Raw genomic sequence first — 10,404 nt, forward strand, 5'->3', positions numbered from 1 at the left:
TTCTGTTCTCCCCTATAATCCTTCTGCAAGTTGCCATTTGTTTTAACTTAACTCTATGAATTCCAGTCATACTTCTGCTCCCAAAGAGAGTGAGCTACATTGCTAGTACACACAACCTGACGGAAAGTGCCTTAATGCTATGACCAACATTTCTATCAGAAACTCAGAAATTATGCTAGCCTCTTTCCCACAACTTTCTGTACTTGATCAGTGAACCCAGTCTTTGGCATCATTCCAATGGAACAGCGGTTCAGGATTTGGTTGGTAAGAAGCTCTAAATCAAGATATTGCCCTTAACTGAAAATGCTACCTCAGGCTGTCTTTCGGAGGTTCTTCCAAAGTTCAGTCTTCCCTGCCAGGAAGAATCTGAAGATAAGATCATTTCAAACATACACACACCTGTTTTTCCCTATATAGCACCTCAACCAACCCTATTCTTTCTTCCGGAAACTGCCCCACTCTACCTTTAATTCATCTCCGTAATTTTAACAGCCATGTTATATAACAAGGCTCTTCTCCCTAATCAAGTAGCTACTCAAAATTCTTTGCTGGAAAATTTGAAAATGAAAACTGAGAAAGAAGTGGCAGACACTCTTTGAATGCTTGAACTATATTATAAATAAAGTGCAGAAGTTAGGGACCAAGTTTTGACACCATATCTCAAACAGCAGAATTTCTTAATTTTGATGAAGTTGCATCTATCATTTTGGATCACACTTTTGGGGTCATATCTAAGAAATCTTTGTCAGACCCAAGGTCAAAAAGATTTTATCTTATATTTTCTTCAAGTTATTTTCTAGCTTTATGCCTTACCTCAAAGTCTAGAGCTGTTCTGAACTAGTTTTTGCAGTGTGCGGTATTTTTACACTGAGGCTATAATGAAGAAAAAGATTCTATTTTAATGTTTGAGTGCTGATTGCCTTGATGCCCCACTTCCATCTCCCTTTTGCCTCACATCTGGGTAAGTCAGTAGAAAGGCCATTCCCTCCGTTGGTGTCTGGGAAGTTGAAACCATGGAAATCCCACAAGTGGGAACTATTACATGGGTCCCTCCTTCTAGCCACAGTAACAATTAAACCCAATCATCCTGCTTCACTTTTGCTTTATTCTGGACTAATCCTAAACCCTGTCCTTGAGGAATCCTTTTGCAGTTGTCTGTGTGAATAAACTTTATTTCCTATTTCATATTCATTGGTGCCTTTTTGTCAGTTGTCCCAACATTTATATAAACTCCTAGGCAGAGTCCAATAGAGGATATTAGGTACACAAATAAAACAGTTTTTTTGCATATGAACATCCAACTATTCCAGATTATCCGTACTCTACTGAATTGCCTTAGTACCTTTGTCCAAAATGAACTGACCATTTTGTGTGTGTGGATTCTCTACTTTGTTCCATTGACCTGTATGTCTATCTTTTCTCCAATACCACAGTTTTAAGTATTGTAACTACATAGGAAGTTGAAATCAGGTAGTGGGTTTTCCAATTTTGTTCTTTTTTCAAAATTGTTTTGCCTTTTCTAGTTCTTTTGTTTTTCCATATCAGTTTTAGAATCAGCTTGTCAGTTCATGTAAGAAATCTTGCTGGGATCTGGACCACAATTGCACTGGATCTATAGATCAGTCTGGGACAAACAGATATCTTAATAATATTGAGTATTCCAATCCATAAATATGGTATAGCTTTTCATTTATTTAGGTCTTCTTTGGGTTCTTTCATTAGTGTTTTATAATTTTCATTATACAAATCTTGCACATATTTTGTGAAGTTAATATTAAATAATTCATGGTTAGTGGTGCTATTGAGATGGTACTTTTAAACTTTAATTTCCAATTGTTCACTGTTATTATAAGGAAATACAACTGATTATTGTATATTGATCTTCTGTCCTTCAACCCTGCTGAATTCACTTATTAGACCTAGAGCTTTTTTTCAGTAACATTTCAGATTTTCCACAGACATTCTGTCCATGATTAGCAACAGTTCCTATTCTCTGAAACACACTGTTGTAAGCATGAAGACAAGTCACAGATTGGGGAAAAACATTTCCCTACCACGTATGTAGCTATTTCACTCCTAAGTATTTATGTAAGAGGAAAAAAAGGATATATTCCTCCAAAAATTTATATGTGAATGTTCCTAGCAGCTTTATGAATGATAGTTAAAAGCTGGAAACAACTCAAATGTCCATCAATTAGTAAATGAACAAAAAAATTTTTCTAGTATACCCATACAAATAATACTACTTGACAATAAAAAGGAATGACATATAACAACATAAATGAATTTCAAAACAATTATGCTGACTGCAAGAAGACAGCCTCCCCCCTAAAGTACACACTATATAATTCCATTTACAGAAAACTCTACAAAATACAAACAAATCTTAAGTGTTAGAAAAAGATCAGTGGTTACCTAGGGATGAGGAAAGGGCAGGAAGGAGCAGGAGGGAGGGTATAGAGAGAGTTATGAAGAAACTCTTGAACGTGTTAGGTATGTTCCTTATCTTGATTGTGTTGACAATCTCGTGGATATATACTTCTGTCAAAACTTACCTATGGTACAGTTTATTGTACGCAATTACACCTCAATAATAAAGTTGTTAAAATATACCAATTACTTAATTTATGAGTAATCACCGTCATATGTCATCACTGGTGTTTTCTTTATTTATAAAACACTATCACTTGGTAGCTATGATTACTGTTCACAAATAATATTATTTAAGATATTTTTTATTCAGACAGAAAACTGAGATCAAAATATCTTTCAGGTTAAAAGATTAGTAAATTTGAGACCATGTAAATTTGAGAATTTATATGAGATATCTTCATATAACTTCTGAATATGAATAAAATCTTGCCAGGGTTTTAAAAAAAGTGGGGGGGAGTTGTTAGAACAAGGGGGCAAGAACAAAGCCAATATGAACAGCAAATAAAGCTTTGAGGTCCTAAATTAAACAACTAGGTTTAATAAACACTAAAATAAGCATTGATTGACCACAATGATTTTTTGAAAGAATTAGATCTGCAAATCCAGTTAAGATTGGAGTGTAAGAGAAGTCTTCAGCCTACTTAAAATCAGTTAAGCAATGTTTACTAAACACTCAAATAAAATAATTAGACATATAAATTTATATAACTGTCCTCCATTCTGAACACTATTTCAAATACGAAGTTATCATGATTCTTTCTCAGCACAATGTTCAGAACATAATAATTGACTAAACTTCACTTAAAAAATAAGAACATAACAACAGATGCTAATACTTAATGATCACAATATAGAATCAAGGAAAACACCTCCAGGATAATTTCTCTCATTCTCTCAAACTAAACAGACTTTGTATACAAGTGTCCCTTCTTAACGGAATTCTTAGAATTTTTCAGAAAACAATCCATGGTTGAAAATCATGAGAAATTACTAGGGAAACAGAGCTAGGTACTGAGGTTAAAAATCTTACAAATACATATTCAGCAAAACAGAAAATAGGCCTCTGAAAATTAGTGATTAATACTTTACAAGCTTCCATTTCTATTATTTATTCCTTGGAAACTTTACAAAAGCTTCTTGTTAAAATTTTGGGAGGAGATGCTAATAGAGTCCGTTTCTTTCACTGCTTGGACATGCATAACAAGATATATTATTCTTCTATTTGGTGCTTCGTATCAATGTTCAATGCCTTTTTATTTTATAGTTGCTGACTACTAATTCTCGGGTCTTACTGTAGTTCCAAAATCAAAGTAACTCTGATGCCTGAATGGAAAACATCTAGAGAGGTTAACTTCTGTTTAACTCACTCTGCATAGATGAGTGACAAATGCCTGAATGCACCTACAGTATACCTTAAGTCCTATTCCTAACACAAAAGAAGTTACACATACTTTTAACTCTGACCACAATCTACTCCGGCCAGGGCCAGTTAGTCCATAGCAGAACACCCAAAACCAGCTTTAGCAGCCCCTCCCCTGCTACTTTATAGCTCTGAGGCCCAGCTATACTTCACCTCCACTTCTTCCCTCCCACAGCTCTTCTACAAAAGAGGTTCCATTTTCCTTTACCCTAGTCTCCCTCTTTTTTTTCTAGTCTTCAATTCTCTTTTTCTAATGCCAGATCCAAGGTTGTCTAGATGAGGAAAAGGTATGCAAAATAAAACCACAAATACTAGAATAGGGGAAAATGAATTCATGGTTGCAGAGGATGTGAATGTAGATACAGGTTTCCACTCAGCACTTATTCAGATTTAACATCAAGTCAGATATTAGTAATATGTTTGTATATTGTAGTTTTTCATGTCCTATTTTTCCTGTGAAACATTTATCACACTTTTGATTTTCCCATAGTCCACTGGGCATGTTACAAATGCTTTTAAAATTAAATTGAATGGAATAACTAAGGGAATTACTACCAACCAGAAACTATTTTATTTCAACTCTAGATGTTGAAAATATTTCTAATATATCGGTAATATGCAATTCAACTGATTTGTTTCCTTCCATTACCTCAAAGTCAGATTGACCAATTATCATAGATGAAGGAATATATCAGTCAGAAAACAATCTGGGTCCAAATCCTACTTTTGCCACATACTGTATTCTTGGGCAAAATACTTGACTTCTTGAAGCCTCAATTTATTTGTAAAATGGGAATGATATAAAACAACTTCACAGAATTACTTTAAAGATCAAATTATACCATATATTAAACAACACTTTATAAACTGCAAAGTGCTTTAGTTGTTAGCATGTTGTTTAAAAATCTTTTTAGAGCCCAATTCAATCCCCTAGAAAATTCTCTTAGGGGGAAGGAAAAGTTACTGATGTAAGGTTTTATTGTCACCTGTTTCTTTTCCTTCAACAAAACAAAATACTCAGAAAGAAACCTGGTTAAAGTTTTACTGTACAGGTGGATAAAATAAGCCACTAAATTACAGCCTTCTCTTCACACTACTTATATTGGAGAAACAGCTCAAATGACCAACAAGAAAGGCTGAGTATATCAACTTGATATAATATCACTGTTTAAATGAAAAATATGTACACCACCAAAATATGGACACATTAATATAAAACATTAAGCAAGAAGGGGAAGAAGTCCAAGATAGCACTCATTCACTGATGACAGCTATGTAAGAAGCATGAATCTCCATACTGTATTTTTTGCCAAAGAGCAGCCAAATATACTAATAGTCAAATGGATCATCCAAAGCAACAACAAGAAAAGGAATGTTTTTCATTATAGCAAGTTCAAAAACTGCTGGAGTAACCTTAATGAATTCTTTTGAATTTCATTAGTTTTTACTGAGATACAATATTTGGCTAGAAGAAACCTAATGAGAGGATAGCTTTAATTTATACAAATAAATTTCACTGAATAGAAACATGAATGAAGCTTTAACTAGTTTAAGAAGTATACATACACACTTTATTTGGCTTGTCTCTTAATATATATATTATACAGATATACCATTATGATATAATTATAAAATTCAAGATCTCACTATAAGAAGAGCAATAAAGTTTAATGCCAAAGGCTTGTGCAATTTATTTTTCTTTATCTTCAAGTATTATCTACTTTCAGAGTAGAACCAAAAATACATTACAATATATGGGAGGTGGGGTACGGGCAGAGGCCAATGTGACGTATGATTGCCTAGGCAATTTAGCAATTCAACAATTCTCCAACCAACTTATTAACTTTTGTTAAAACTCTTTTAGCAAAAGTTTATTAGGGTCATCTTTATAGTCAAGTCCAGTCAGACTTACAGGCCCAGTTCAATTTTCAGAAATATTCAAGAGTTCCTGCCCCAAGATAACTGAATGCTTTTAAGGATTTACTTCATACCTCTTACTTTTTAGGTATTATAGGGTTAAGGTTTTAGAGTTTATAGATGCATCTGTGATGGAGGGAGAGAGTATCTGTAAATGGTAACTAAAATTCTATGCAGATGTGTGTACTTGCATTTTCAGACCCAGGGTCCACATCTTCCATCAGATCCTCAATGGATTTCAGTACCTTAAATAGGTTGAGAACTGCTACCATGTATCTCACACAGTACACTTTTCAAATCTAAGAGATGTAATTATATTCCAGTTAATAACTGCTAAGTAAAATAAGGCATTCCTTCCACAGAAGTGAAGGCTCACAAGATTTATGGCTGCATCCCTGGAATAAAGGCAGGAGTCTGAACACACATGCCCTATGAAAGACACTGCTTGTCAGCATGCAACCCACTCTGCAGTATTAGAAAAGGTGAACATCTCTTCACGAAAAAGTCAAGATTCACCTGCAACAACCTGGGCTTCCCTGGTAATAAAAACTTTTTTTCGTGAGTCTTTTACACTCTATAAATTTTTCTGCAATAATTCAAAGTTGTGTGGGGGGAGGGTACAGCACAGTGGCAGAGTGCATGCTTAGCACACATGTGGTCCCAGTTTAATCCCCAGTACCTTCATTAATAAATAAATAAATAAACCCAATCACCCCCCCCCAAAAAAAGCTGTATATATTTTTCATGGTTTTTTTTATTACTTTAGTTACCAGGATATAAAATGGCCAATACAATTATCCACTTACCAAAGTTCTTGGCTTTCAGTACTTCAAAATAAAACTTATATTAAAGATGCCAAAGGAATAGTATTATTCACCTAAACACACCAAGTAGTCCTTTTCCTAGTAATTACGTTAAATCTATAAGAAGCATTTGCCATTAGCTATCTAAAATACGGGCAGGACTTAAAGCATAATATTCCAAAACCAAAACCGACATGGCTTTTAAAGGTAAGTGATAGAACCTGTGCTTCCCACACAAAGAAAAAGGTAAAATTTGAAGCTCACAGTTCACTCAGAAATTACATTCACAGGCTAAAAGTCAAAGTTAAAGAAAAATCACTGAATATCTATTTAAAATTTAAATCAAGGCAAAAATATATTCAAGGTTGTTCACTTTGAGCTTCTTGAATATTTCCTGTTTAAGATACTCATTTTTTCCATACATAACTGACCAGAAAAATACCTTTAAAATGTTTTCTAAATTAAATCCCAATGCTCCTGCTATGTGGACTGAATATTTCATCTGATTATTTTAGGAAAAGACTAGCCTCATTCATAAGCTGCATCTAAATCTAAAAGGGGAAATACGTTTCTTCCCAGAACCTATAAAAAAAAAAGAGCCAAAAGTTGATGAAAGAACACTGCTGCCACGTCCTTTTCCCTTCCCCCACTCAGTAGTGGCTACTTCATTCCTTTAGAGTGCATTCCAAGGGAAAGTCCGAGAGCCACGGCTCTTGAAGAAACCAGAAACAGTTAAGTTGAAACTGGCAAGCCTCTTCGGCCTTTCCAATCAATTCCTAAAAGGAGATCTAGCTGCTGCTTCATCTCTTTCTTAAAGCAAACAGTGCAAAATTCCATGAGTCTTCTCCAGTCTACCTACTCCAGTCTATCTGCAGTGCCTAAGATGTTAGTGTGTAAAAACTTAATTTATTTAATACATTCGGTTATTTAGAAGCAGTCCATCACTCATGGTACCATCCTTCCTCCCCCTTAAAACACACATCTGGGGGCCATCCATGTAACTCAACTCAAAGTTCCCACACAACCATAGAATTCGATTTACTGATGTGGACTTTTAAAAGTAGCAAACTCTGCTGAGAGAAAGAGAGGGGGAGGGGGAGAAGCTCATGTGCCTTTAAAAAATTTATGTGGCATCAGAAGGAAGGAAGAAGCCTAGCTTCCCCGTTGACTAGTGGAGCTGACAGCCGACTTCCTCTATCCAGCCGCCCGAAACTCGCCGCCCGGGGCTACGTCTAGCTGCTCGGGCAGCACCACTGCGCGCAACAGATGAGTTTAACCTGAACTTCCCGGGGCAGGTCCGCTTCCCAGACTTGACGACTCTTCGCCAGGGTAAAAACGCCCTAGTGCCTCAGCGTCAGCTCTTAGCTTTAAAGTCCGCTCTCCACTGCCACATGCTCACCATCTGCCGCTGTGGAGGCCGAAAACCCTAGCGTACCCCTCAGCTTTGTAGGGAGGACCAGGTAGCAGAGGCGCTCGGAAAAATCAACAGGGTGATCCCACCCCGGGAAGGAATATTCAGGAAAGTCCTGGTCCTCAGGGCGGAGACAGAGGCTGCCGCAGCCCCAACAGTCGGGAACGCCAACCAGGGAGGAGGTGGGAAGGGGAGCACGGCGGAGGGCAGAAGGGGGTCTCGGGCAGCGAAGGGGAGCGAGGCGGAGGGCGAGGGGCCGCGTCTCCAGAGGAGAACGTACTGAGGTTGAGCAGTAAACTGGGGAACCCCCCGCCCCCGAGCCGTCCCACCAGAGGGGACAGGGACCAGACCACCAGGACCATCGGAGAAAGGCCACGGCTGCCCAAGGATTTTAGCCTCAGTCCCCAAGGTCGAGGAAGCGTCTCACCTGGGAAGTGGGACGGGAGGGCGGCGCGTTCTGCAGTCTCGGGTCGGTAGCCTTCACTCGAGCCGGCTACCTACTCCCCTAAGCCCGCTGGCGGCGCGACTGGGCAGCAGAGGGAGCCAGTTAGCCCTTTTATATCCTTAGGCCGCGACGGCAGTGCCGAGGAGGAGGCGACTGCAGCCCTCGCTACGTGAGCTCGATCACACCAGCGCCCCAGGGACTGCGCAGGCGCCCAGCCCTCTCCGCCCCAACCCGCGGCCCACGCCCGGCCTCCACACCAGCCCGTGGAGCCCGAGGCCGAGAGGAGGGGCCGGCGTGCGGGCCTGTGATGGAACGCGCCTGCGCAGGGTTCTCACCACGCCGCTGTTACCGTGGTTACCTCGGGTTTGCCACGCTCCTTTCGACAGGTTGTTTAGCGAGCGCCTGAATTTCAGGATCAGCCTCAGTCAGGGCTGAGCGAAGAAACCACCAGCGAGGAAATATCTTAATATGAGAGAGGGAACATACGAACGTAGAAAATAAAGCAGAAAAGAAGCATCGGGTGGAAAAAACACAGTACATACTGTCTTGATTATCTCAGCTGTGTTGGCCCTGAGGCTTTTTGTTCTGAGAACCTTCCTCTGTTACCTACACTCATTTTACATGAATCTCCGTCTCCCATCTTTATACTTTATCAGTAGGTAATGGACTCCGCGCTCCGGAGATTTTCTGAGTTCAATTCCCGGCTCAGTCCCTTAAAACTTTGGACATTAACATCTCTGCATATCAGTTTCCCCAACTGCAAAATGAGAACGATGATACATACCTCGTAGGATTATCGTGCGAATTAAATGAGATAATGTATGTAAAGCACTTAACATATGCCTAGCACACAGAAAGGGCTTGGTTAAGTATTAGACTGTGTTGAAGCATATAAGGCAGCCAGTGCTGTATTTGGTCTTAATCTAACATTTGCCTTAAGTCATTATAATCCTGAAAGAAGAAAGCGTTACTATCAGGGAGCAGACAATGAAGGAGATATTTGTCCCTTGTGACTGAAAGGGAAGAAAGATTCCTCTAAGATCTGTTAGTCATTAAAAATTGCTGTTTCTAAAATTTACAATGAATGCCAAAAAGCATAGCAATAATTAACATTTCACTCTTATCTAGGAAGTGGGGTTGATTACACAAACACAGAAATAGAGGGGATACTTTGGGAAACTTAGGCAACCAGAATATCACTATATAGTGATTAAATATAATACTGCTAATCAGCACTTCTCAGAGTGTTTTCAGGGGGTTCAGAGGGCAAAATTATTTCACACTAAAACTTTATTTGCCCTGTTCACTCTAACGAAAGTACAGTGGGGTTTTCCAGAAACATGTCCTGCACTATTGCAAGAGATTGCATACAGAGGCAGATATGAGAATCTTCTATTAGACCAGCTACTAAAGAGATTTGCAGAAATGTAAAATAATGCCACTCTTCTCACTAATTATTTTTTTTTTTGCTCTGGAAAAGTTACTTTTCATTTAAAAATATGTTATTTATGATAACATGTAACAGATTTATTGTTGTTTTAAAATGAATAAACAAATATTTTACATGCCTGTTTTAACTTTTTAATTTTATTTTTTGAAGTGTAGTTAATTTACAATGTTAGTTTCAGGTGTACAGCAAAGCAATTCAGTTATACATATATTTTAACTCTCGATACAGTAAATCTTGATAGATATGATTCACATAAAAGCTTTTTGGAGTCCTCAGCGCTTTTTTTAGGAGTGTGAAATAGTTATGAGACCAAAGAATTTGAGAACCAGTAGTCTAAACATAGCAGGGAGCCCTTTGACACAACAGGCAAGGAACTCTTCCTCAAATCTTCATCTCAGGTGGAGCTATAATCGATGCATCTGCTGGCCCTATATAGAGCTGACTCTGAAAACTGCAATTACCCTGTGAATAAAATGGCTCCAGACCTTGAGGCAGGGGGCTTCATTTGCACTAGCCTATTCCAAG

General features: G+C 38.3%; 1 protein-coding gene and 1 long non-coding RNA gene across 4 annotated transcripts in view; one reads left to right on the plus strand and one right to left on the minus strand.

The window, feature by feature from the left end:
* Positions 1-8,561, minus strand: part of P4HA1 (prolyl 4-hydroxylase subunit alpha 1) — a 68,073-nt gene extending 59,512 nt beyond the window's left edge. For 2 of the 3 annotated variants that reach the window (XM_074374175.1, XM_074374174.1), the window contains exon 1: positions 8,412-8,560. The gene's annotated coding sequence lies outside the window, so the exon portion shown is untranslated. Of the gene's footprint in view, positions 1-8,411 lie in introns of all 3 variants that reach the window. The other variant, XM_010963183.3, reaches the window with a different exon arrangement.
* On the plus strand, positions 7,763-9,994 carry LOC141579155 (uncharacterized). The gene is made up of 2 exons (XR_012510297.1): positions 7,763-8,166; positions 8,553-9,994. It is a non-coding gene; the product is annotated as an uncharacterized LOC141579155 (long non-coding RNA).
* Positions 9,995-10,404: the final 410 nt, after the last annotated feature.

Source organism: Camelus bactrianus, chromosome 11, assembly GCF_048773025.1.
Source record: "Camelus bactrianus isolate YW-2024 breed Bactrian camel chromosome 11, ASM4877302v1, whole genome shotgun sequence".
Taxonomy (NCBI): domain Eukaryota; kingdom Metazoa; phylum Chordata; class Mammalia; order Artiodactyla; family Camelidae; genus Camelus; species Camelus bactrianus.